At 46.3% G+C, this 10,805-nt stretch overlaps 1 long non-coding RNA gene across 1 annotated transcript; it reads right to left on the reverse strand.

The window, feature by feature from the left end:
- Window positions 1–1,966: 1,966 nt before the first annotated feature.
- LOC148114576 (uncharacterized) lies at window positions 1,967–10,636 on the reverse strand. The gene is made up of 2 exons (XR_015733053.1): window positions 10,552–10,636; window positions 1,967–3,371 (listed from the first exon to the last, which is right to left on the reverse strand). It is a non-coding gene; the product is annotated as an uncharacterized LOC148114576 (long non-coding RNA).
- Between the last annotated feature and the right edge of the window lie 169 nt (window positions 10,637–10,805).

Consider the following 10,805-nt stretch of genomic DNA (forward strand, 5'->3'; position numbering starts at 1 on the left):
GATTTGTGCAGGGCTCTGCTGCTTGCTGCAAAGAGGTAAATTGCTGGAGCAGATTTTTTTTTCTTTGTGCTAATCAAGCTATGCTGAAAATGAAGATGGAAGTAAAGCAGGCTGTTTGCTGTTTGCTGCAATGAGGCAAAATTGCTCAGAGGCAGAGGGAGATTTCTTTTTCTTCTTTTCCTCACCAAAAAAGGTAGGTGCGTCTTATACTCCAGTGCATTTTATACTCCGAAAAATACGGTAAGTTTCATAAAAATACTTCAGACATTTCTTTAGAAAATACTGTAAGCATGTTTGCAATGTCTGATCCTCTAGAGTAAGGGTGTCAAATTTGTGACCTGTGGGCCAGACGTGTCACATGCTGGCTCTGCCCCCGCCTGGTTTAGGAAATGGGAAAAAAGTCCCTATACGTCATATAATGACACCGTGATGACGTGGGTTTGACACTCCTGCTCTAGAGAGATTATCTCAGCATGTGATCAGTTTTGTATTTCTAATATTTGTAACTTAAACTAAAAAAACGGAGAACTTAGAACTAGAAATGTAATTTCAAGAAAGGGACATTAATACATTGCCGAAATACCATATTTAACTCTAGAGGTTCATGCACTCAGAAACAATTGTTAGCTCCTTTCTCCAAAGGTACAGATCACTAGGAAGATTATAATGGTAGTTCCCATTTACCTGTAAGGCTGCTTGGGTATGAAGGACTATAATTGATAGCATTACCCGCTATTAGTATTTACCATTGTTTTCTCCCTCTTCATTTAATTTTTCCATTTATATTTGTCATGATCGGTTGAACTGAAGAATGACATGAGCTCTCTCAAGACAGTGCTGACAAGGTAGATCTACAGCTAGGCAAAAAAGACAGCAAAGACTGAACCGTGAGTAGAAAGGATCATAAGTGTTCTTATTGCCCTTTTAAATTCTGTTTTGATTTTTGTTCAAAAATGTCTTGAACACTGAGCAATGATTTAAATTAATTTTTAATATTTGCTTTTTATAATTTCTAATATATTCCATACACATCATTGGTGTCATAATGACATTTCTAGGAACAGAATGGTAGCCTTCAAAAGATTCTCAATTATGTAGACTAACAGCCGCTGCTTTGTTGTGGGTCTTAACTAAAATATAACAATAAAAATTGTACAAGTTCAAGCAAGAAAGAAATGTTTGCCTGTTAAGAAATCCTTATACATCATAATATTGCCTCCATCCTACTGATGTCTAGTGGGCTTGAGACGCTGAGAGATGCAAAGTTTAACTGAATAGCTTTTGATTTTCGATATTCAGCAAGTCTAGAATGACACAGGTTTCTGAATGAACTTACAGAAAAGACCAGTAATCTTAGAATTGGAGAATGATAGGTTGAAGAGGTTGAATGATAAGATTAGATTTTACAACTGGGCTAGCAGCCAAGTGAAAGTTCTGAATTAATTTTGATTAGTTTGATGATTTCTGAATAAAAGAATTAAAAAGAAATACTTCTTTATATAATGTGTACATAAAACTATGGAACTTGATTGTCTGCAGATACCAGTTTATAAGGTTTTATAAGAGGGCTACACCAAATAATGGAACAAGTTGCTTTTGGTGGGTACTAGTCTGGACACTTGTATATCAGCCTTGGAACTGAAGGCAATTAGCTCTAAATACTCACTGCAGGGGAACAGCCACAGAAGACTATTGTCTCACATCCTGTTTTGAATTTTTCAGACAGTCATAGGTGGCATGTTTTATGAAAACAGCCACTTATTTGCAATAGTATGGTCAGAAGAGCAGTTCTTTCATCTCTCTTATTACTATTGTTATAAGGATCCTAGATTTGAATAGCCTGTACTACATTAGCACAGACTCATTTTTCCTCACTGATTTAAGCTCCTACTTCAAAGAAGAAACAATAAAGAGTGTAGAAGATTAAAACGTAGAAAGCAATTAGGAAATCCAAAGAGAAGCTCCATTTAAGTTATCATTCATTTCATTTATTAAATTTATATACCGCCCTACTCCCGAAGGACTCAGGGCAGTGAACAGCCAAAAAATAGAATACACATAGTACAAAACCATTTAAAACATATTAAATACTTTGGCCCAGAAAACAAATTTAAAACACCCCAATTTATAAGACAAATTTAAAATTTAAAAGCAATTTAAAAGAGAAGTTAGGCCAGGCCAGCCTGCTGGAAAAGGAATGTTTTGAGGGCATGGCAAGTTAAACTAAAATAGAGAGAACCAAAATGGTTTTATGTTCAAATTCTCCATCTCCCAAATGGTAGAACTCAGATCAGTTTTAGCATGCTTTCCCTTCATGAAATCTGGTCCTTATTGTTTACGGTGTTTTTAAATATCCAGCTTTTATCCTTAACTTTTATAGGAAAATATAAGTCATTGCTCTTGAGAATACAATTCATGCCATGAATTGTAGACCTCGTATCCGCATGAAGATGCTGGAAAGCTGATCCTTTATTTGCTTCCAGTCTAACAAATGGCTGTTCTGCACTGACTGGGACATTCACATGCCTGCTCACATCCTTTTGTTCCAGTTTGAATTGGCTGTTGCTGTTCCTTTATGCCTAGCATGGTTCATAGGCAATATCAGGGGCAATCTGGCTTTGTTCCACATAAGAGGACTGACCCATACCAGGTTTACTGGTGATAAGTGCCTATTACACTGCTAGCCTACGCTGTGGAAGCCACAAAGTACAGAACTAGCTGTGTGACTTGGGACCACTTCTTTTGCAGCCCTGGACCAGAAAGTCAAAACATGTCTTACCTGTCAACCCACATTGGACTAGAAGAGACCTTCATCCTGTAGTGGATTGATATAGGCTGATGATAATTCATAAATAAAACAAATAGTTTTAGGCAATAATACATTGCCTTCTCCAGAACTTTCTGAAAGTAATTGTTTTATATTGTGTGGTTATTAGAACCAAGTTCAAGCTATTAGGTAGATTTTTCAATCCTTCAACATTTCATTCTAAGTTATGTGAGTACATAAACAAGGAGTGTTGGAGTTAAATATATTTATTTATTTATTTACCAAAAATTTATATGCTGCCCTTTTCCCTAAGGACTCAGGGCCGCAAACACAAGTTAAAAACATACAATAATAAAAGATCAAAATGATTAAAACCCAGTTAAAACAACGACAATCAAAATAAGAAAAACCCAAGGATCAAGGTCAACCCATTTGTTGAAACAGCCAGGTCTTTAAGTCCCGACGGAAGGAGCGGAGATCAGGCGCCGTCCGAAGCTCGGTGGGTAACTCGTTCCAGAGGACAGGGGCACCCACGGAGGACGCTCTACCCCTGGACGTCGACAGCTGACATTGTCTGGCCGACGGTACCCTGAGGAGGGCAGCCCTGTGAGATCGAACAGGACGGTGAGAGGCGGGTAGGAGATGGTCCTGCAAATACCCCGGACCTAAGCCACATAGGGCTTTAAAGGGGAGTACCAGCACCTTGAAGCGGAGGACCACTGGTAGTCAGTGCAGCTCACGTAGAAGAGGGGTTACACGGGAGTAATAAATAAATACATAATCCTCAACCTGATCATCAGAACTTTATCTATGAATGAGCTGACTTTACCATAGCAGAGACTCTCCATTGAGAATCTTGATTGGGTAAAATGGGATTGATTCATACCAGTGGTTCTTAAAGTATCATATTTTCCTCTTATTTAACAAAAACTGCCTCCATGCTGAGGACTATATTTTTTTGGAAAAAATAACATTCCTTCCTCTAGGGGAGGTATTTTGACTTTCTGAGAGTTCTGTACGCCCCCTCCCCCAGTTCTGTGATACTTTTTCCTTTAAAAATTGGCTAGAACTGAAGGCAATGCTCATATGAGATTGAGTCACTGTTATATAAAGGGATCATAAGACAGGTCGCCTTATTTCCAATCCCTTTTCAGCTAATTCCTAGGATTTATTTTCTATAAATTACCTCTGACCATCACATCGGACGGTGGACAGTGTTACACAACTGTCAAATCCGCAAAATATTTACACCGATGAGTCACAGCCAGGCCAGAGTTCGATACGCACCCACTTTATATTGGAACCTTGTATTTTGTTTTCTTGTCGACCGTTTCCAGAACCCAGTTTCAAAGTACACTTCCGGAACTTTTTGCATTGCAGTTCAGAGAACATCTTCCCCGCAGACAGAAGCATCAAAATGAGAACCGGGTACAACGCAGAGAGGCAAACTTCTATATACACCCCCTTAAGAGGACACGGTTGTTTTCCCTCATCACTCTCTTTCACCGGGCGGAGATTGCTCTCTGCTGCCCCGATGGCCAATCGCGCGTTACCTGGAAGAACCTTGTTTGCGGATTGGCTGGCTGCTCTTCCCCCTCTAATGGGCGGGCCCAGTCATGCGCCTTTCGGCTTTTCCTGCCGGCGTTTGAAAGGGCGTGAAGCTCGAGAGGTGCGCAGGGACCGGGAGGGCGCGCACATGTGTGCATGTGTTTGTTTGCAGCAACCAAACGGGGAGAAAGGAGGAGCTGAGAATTGACGTTGCTTACCTGAACGTCCTATTTATGACCCCTGCGAAGACATTCCTACTCCTGGGTTACAGCTACTCCCATAGGCTATACTGAGTGCCAATCATTTCCCTCTGTAACTGGAACAGTGTCCCTCTTCCGCTTTTCTAGCAGTCATTCACAAAGTCGAACCACCATCAGACCAAGGTACCGGAGACAGCCTCAACCCCCTCACATAAAAGGAAGAACAGCTACAGAGGGAACAAAGAAAAGCCCCGCCCAAGGCCCGGAGATGGCAAGATCATGGGCAGGCTGGAATGTCTTCGCAGGGGTCATAAATAGGACATTCAGGTAAGCAACGTCAAATTTCCTGACCCCTGCTCAGACATTCCTACTCCTGGGACATACCCAAGCTCAACTCCTCAGGGCGGGACCGCAGCCATCGCCCAGCCTCGGGAGGATATTACTGATTGTAAAACACGTCGGCTGAAGGCAGCATCAGCCGAAGCATAAGCATCCAAGCAGTAATGCCTAACAAAAGAGGAAAGGGAAGACCAAGTTGCTGCCCTACAAACATCATCTATGGAAGCCTGAGTAGCCCAGGCAGCAGATGTAGCGGCACTCCGTGTGGAATGGGGCAAAATCCTGGCAGGAACTGGACCACCTCTCAATTTGTATGCTTTAGAAATGCAGGCCTTAAGCCAACGGCCCACTGTTGCAGCTGAAACCTTCTGTCCCATGGACGATGGAATGAATGAAACTAATAAGGCCTCAGTTTTCCGAAAGGAAGCAGTCCTGCTGATATAGCGCTTTAATGCCCGACATACGTCCAAATTATGTCATGTGGCTTCTAACGGATGATGCGGATCCGGGCAAAAATTTGGCAGGACAACCTCCTGAGCTCTATGAAATTGTGAGTTAATCTTAGGTACAAAGGCTGTGTCACTGCGTTATTTTATTTACCAGCTGAGCTCATCATTTCTGGACTATCAGACTTTCCGTACCTTGCCAAGAATCCTTATCAGTAAGCTACTACGCATGTCCATCCACCCACATTCCTTCACTTGCTTGCTTCTCACACTCTTTCCTTTGTTCTCTTGCCACGGGTGCCGGTTGCTGAAAGGCAGCTGGCCCAAATTACTTCCAAAATGTAACAATTTACTTTTCTTAGTTAGTGAGGTGTTTTATTTTCTTTATAACAAATAAATGAGTTTTATTAGAAACCTTCCTTCGCGTTTCTTTTCAGATTATTGCAACTTGGAATAAGCCACGATTCATCTCCTCTAAACCAGGGTAATTAGTCCCAGAGCCAAACATGGGATTAATAAATGCCCTGACAGGCTGGATCCAAACGGAGTACCACCCAGTCCGGATAAAAGATGCACAAATCTTGTCGAATGGAAAAGGCAGCAATCTCAGACACCCTGTGGGCTGATGTAATCACCAGCAAGAAGGCAATTTTTAAGATAAGATAGCGCAGGCTGACAGAATGCAGAGGTTCAAAGGGAGATGTAGTCAATGCTTGAAGTACCAGAGTAAGGTCCCATGTCGGATAATGGTGTATCACTGGAGGACATAAATTAGTTACACCTTGAAGAAAGGCCCGTATCCTGAGGTCATGAGACAAAGGCTGTTGGTTGTCACCTAGAAGAACAGTAGATAGAGCCGCCACTTGTTGTCGAAGCGTTGAAGGCGCAAGCCCTTTGCTGAAGCCCGAATGAAGAAACTGAAGAACATCGGGAACCATTGCTGATGTTGGGTCAACATGAGTTGAAATACACCACCTGGCAAATGCATTCCAAGAAGCATTGTAAATACGCACAGTTGAGGGACGTCTGGCCGCCTGAATGATGGAGATCACTTCGCTGGACAGGTGACCCTTGGCCAAGCGGATCCTTTCAAGCGCCAAACGGTCAACCGGAGTCGCTCTGGATCCAGATGTCGCACTGCGCCTTGACTCAGAGATATCTGGTTGGGAGAAATCTGCCATGGAGGTGCGATTGACAGGGACATCAGATCGGCGAACCATGCCCGATGAGGCCAATGAGCAACCAGGATGAGATCAGCCTGTTCCGCCATCAGCTTCCGAATCACATTGGGAATGATCGGGACCGGGGGAAAGGCGTAAAGAAGCCCCCCGAGGCCAAGGAGTCCGAAGAGCGTCGTAACCTTCTGCGCCCTGCATTGGAAAGCGAGAAAAAAACCTTTTTACCTGAGCATTTTGAGGCGTGGCAAACAGGTCCAGAACTGGAGACCCGAACCGGAGAGACAGGGCTTGAAACAGGCGAGGGTGTAACTTCCATTCTGACTGGTCCAATTGACCCCGACTGAGCCAGTCCGCTTCCAGATTGCTGGTCCCAGAAATGTGTTCCGCCTTCAGTGAGAGCACATGCCTCTCCGCCCACAACATTAGCCACTCTGTCTCTGCCATTAATGGGAAGGAGCGGGTCCCCCCCTGACGATTGATATGGGCCTTGGTGGCCATGTTGTCTGTCAATATCAGAAAGTGCTTTTGGAACACTAGCCTGTGGAAATGGGCCAATGCCAGACACACTGCTTGCAACTCCAGCCAGTTGAATGGATGAAGTTTCTCTAAAGGGGTCCAGGTGCCCTGCGCCAACTGAGATTGTAGATGGGCCCCCCAACCGGTGAGACTGGCATCCGTGGTCAAAGTTATCCGTTCTGGTTCCAAAAAGAGGGAGCCCCTCCGAAGAGCCGGGGAAAGCCACCAACGCAGAGACAGACGCACCCGAGCTGAAACTATCATGTTGAGGACTCTCCGCGGCCTTGCTTTTGAAATGGAAGGAGGAACCATTGTAGTTGGCGCAAGTGGAGGCATGCCCACGGCACAATGGCAATGCAAGAAATGAGCTTGCCGAGCAATTGAGAAAGCAGAAGGAGCGGAACCTTCCTTTCAGCCAAAACCTGAGTCACCAGATCTCGAATGCTGAACTGACGGTCTGGAGACAGGAAAACTAGACCTTGAATCGAATCTATTATTGCCCCCAGTTGTAAGATGCGGGTCGTTGGGCAAAGATGACTCTTGTCCAGATTGAGTGTGAAGCCGTGGGTCTGCAAGGCCTCGATCACCAGATGCCTGTCCTGGACTGCCTGACTGGTCGTAGATGAAAGGATCAAAATATCGTCCAGATAACTAGGCGAACCGGCAATTCTCTGAGGGACGCCTCCAACTCCGCCAAGATCATTGTGAAAGTGCGCAGTGCTGACGAGAGGCCGAAGGGCATTGCTTTGTATTGAAAATGACGACCTGCAAAGGCAAACCGCAGGAATAGCCTGTGTGCCGGGTGGATGGGCACATGGAGATAAGCCTCCTTCAGGTCTATGGATTGCATGAAATCCCCTTGTAGGATGCAGCCGAGAAGAGACTTGAGAGAGTGCATCTTGAAACGGCGATACAGCACGTGGAGGTTGAGTTGTTTTAAATTCAGAATACCCCTCCAGGCCCCTGAACTCTTTGGAACAAGAAACAAGATGGAATAATACCCGGTCCGTACCTGGTCTTCCGGGACCGGCTCTATAGCCTCGATCTGTAAAAGATGCTGAATCTCGAGGTTTATGAGATGCCGTTTGGCCAGCTGAACCGGCATAGGACACTGCAGGTAACGGCTTGGTGGAGGAGAGATGAATTCCAAGGTGAGACCAGTGGTGACAGTGCGAAGAATCCAAGCATCCGATGTGGTGAGTTCCCATTGGTGGTAGAATGACTGGAGCTTGCCCCCAATGGGAACTGGAGCCGGAGAGTCACTTGCCTCCACGGGATTGACGGGAGAAGGAACCCCTGAAAGGACGCTTGAAACCGGCTGGACGCCTGCCACGGCCACGAAAGGAAAAACCGTCTGAAGCAGAATAGGTGAAGGGTGTTGCTCGTTGAAAAGAGGAACCACTGGAGCCCAGGTCAGAATGAAATGGTTGTCTGGAATAAGGTGAGTACCTGCGATCCAAGCGTCTAAAGGCAGAAGGCAAAACCTTCTTTTTGTCTCTTCCTTCCACCAATACAGAGTCCAGAGATGCCCCAAAGAGGGAAGAACCTTTATAGGGCGCAGCTGTGAGTCTCAACTTGGACTTCATGTCAGCCCTCCAGTGGCATAGCCAGAGAAGCCGACGAGACGACACCGTAGACGCCAAAGCCCATGAAGCGAATTTCGCTGCATCTAAGGAAGCGTACGCCGCATACTCAGCTGCTGCGATAATCTTGGATACATCCTGATGCAAACGCGCTTCTTCTGGAGGCAACCTATCCCGAAGCTGGCGAAGCCAGACGAGTGACGCCCTATTGAAAAATAAGGCAGAAGTAGCTGCTCGAATGGCCCAGGCAGCCGCCTGGTGTGTCTTGCGGAAACCCATTTCAGCCTTTTTGTCCTCCATCTTGAGACCGTCTCCTACCTCTCCAACCAGGACCGAGGATGATGTAAGGCTGGCAACAGGTTCATCCACATCCGGTAATTGAAGCAAGGCATCCAGTTCAGGTGCTGAACAATACAGTTTTCTGTCAAAGGAATTGGGACCTGATAACGAAGCAGGGTGTTCCCATGGCTTTTGTATGACCTGTGAAGAAAGGTCTGGACAAGGGACAAAGTCATAGTCTGGTTTAGGTATAGGGAATAAATTTCCAGAGGAGTGTGAGAAGTAGAAGGTTGGTCTACCCCCCTGTCCGTGTTAGTGGCCATTTTGGCCTTGTGCAACAATGATTTGAACAATGAAGGCTTAAATAATGATCTCTGGAGGGCTCGGGATAGGGGTTGTTCCTCTATCCTGGTCCTGTTAGATCTCTCAGCGGCTTTTGATACCATCGACCATGGTATCCTGTTGCGCCGGTTGGAGGGGTTGGGAGTGGGGGGCACCGTTCTGCGGTGGTTCTCCTCCTATCTCTCCGACCGATTGCAGTCGGTGTTGGCAGGGGGGCAGAGGTCGACCCCGAGGCGCCTTGTTTGTGGGGTGCCTAAGGGGTCGGTCCTCTCGCCCCTTCTGTTCAACATTTATGTGAAGCTGTTGGGTGAGATCATCCGTGGCTTTGGGGTGGAGTTCCATCAGTACGCTGATGATACGCAGCTGTACATCTCCACCCCAGGCCATCCCAACGCTGCCCTTGAAGTGATGTCCTGGTGCCTGGAGGCCGTGCGGATCTGGATGGGGAGTAACAGGCTTCGACTCAACCCTTCCAAGACCGAGTGGCTGTGGCTTCCGGCGTTCCGATATAGCCAGCTGGTGCCATCGCTGGCTATTGGGGGCGTTATTGGCCCCCACGGATAGGGCTCGCAACTTGGGCGTCCTCCTGGATGCACTGCTGTCTTTAGAAGAGCATATGACTGCCGTGGCCAGGGGGGTTTTTTATCAGGTCCGCCTGATTCGCCAGTTGCACTTGTCACTTCCCTCCTGGATTACTGCAATGCTCTCTACATGGGGCTCCCCTTGAGGAATACCCGGAGGCTCCAACTGGTGCAGAATGCGGCCGCGCAGGGGATTACGGGAGCGAGGGGGCGCTCCCATGTGACACCTCTCCTGCGTGAGCTGCATTGGCTTCCAGTGGTCTTCCGGGTGCGCTTCAAGGTGTTGGTTACCACCTTTAAAGTACTCCATGGCATAGTACCTCGGTATTTGCGGGACCGCCTTCTGCCGCCGATAGCCTCCCACCGACCAGTACGCTCCCACAGAGAGGGACTCCTCAGGGTGCCGTCAGCCAGGCAATGTCGGCTGGCGACCCCCAGGGGGAGGGCCTTCTTCTCTGTGGCAGCTCCAGCCCTCTGGAACGATTTGCTTCGGAGATAAGAAGGATATTGGATCTCCAGGTTTTTCGCCGTGCCCTGAAAACTTTTCTTTTCCATCAAGCAGGGCTGGCGTGAACCCCCCCCCCCTTTTTAGTTTTTTAGCTCTTTAATCTGTCAATGGGTTTTAATTCGAATTGTTTTAAATATGTAATTCTTTTAATAATTTTAAATTTTGTATTGGTATGTGTTTTAGTTCTGGCTGTGCACCGCCCTCAGTCCACTAGGAGAAGGGCGGTATACAAATTGAATAAAACAAACAAACAAACAAACAAACCTGGAAATGCTGGCTTCTCTGAAACAGCTTCCTCATCTTCTGAAAGGTCAAAGTCCTCTAAATATTCCTCCTCCCGGACCTGCTCAGGCAAATGTCCATAAGAGGAGACAGAAGATTGCATTACAGGTGGAGGCAATTGGCAAGGAGCTGCAGCTACCCCTTCTTGAGGCAATAAACAGGCAGTTTGTTGCAAACCTGCCTGGAAAATGCGAGTTAGAGTTTGTGATATCAGGGGCTGGAAATCCAGAACTGGA

Source organism: Pantherophis guttatus, chromosome 3, assembly GCF_059756535.1.
Source record: "Pantherophis guttatus breed Tessera chromosome 3, ASM5975653v1, whole genome shotgun sequence".
Lineage (NCBI taxonomy): Eukaryota > Metazoa > Chordata > Lepidosauria > Squamata > Colubridae > Pantherophis > Pantherophis guttatus.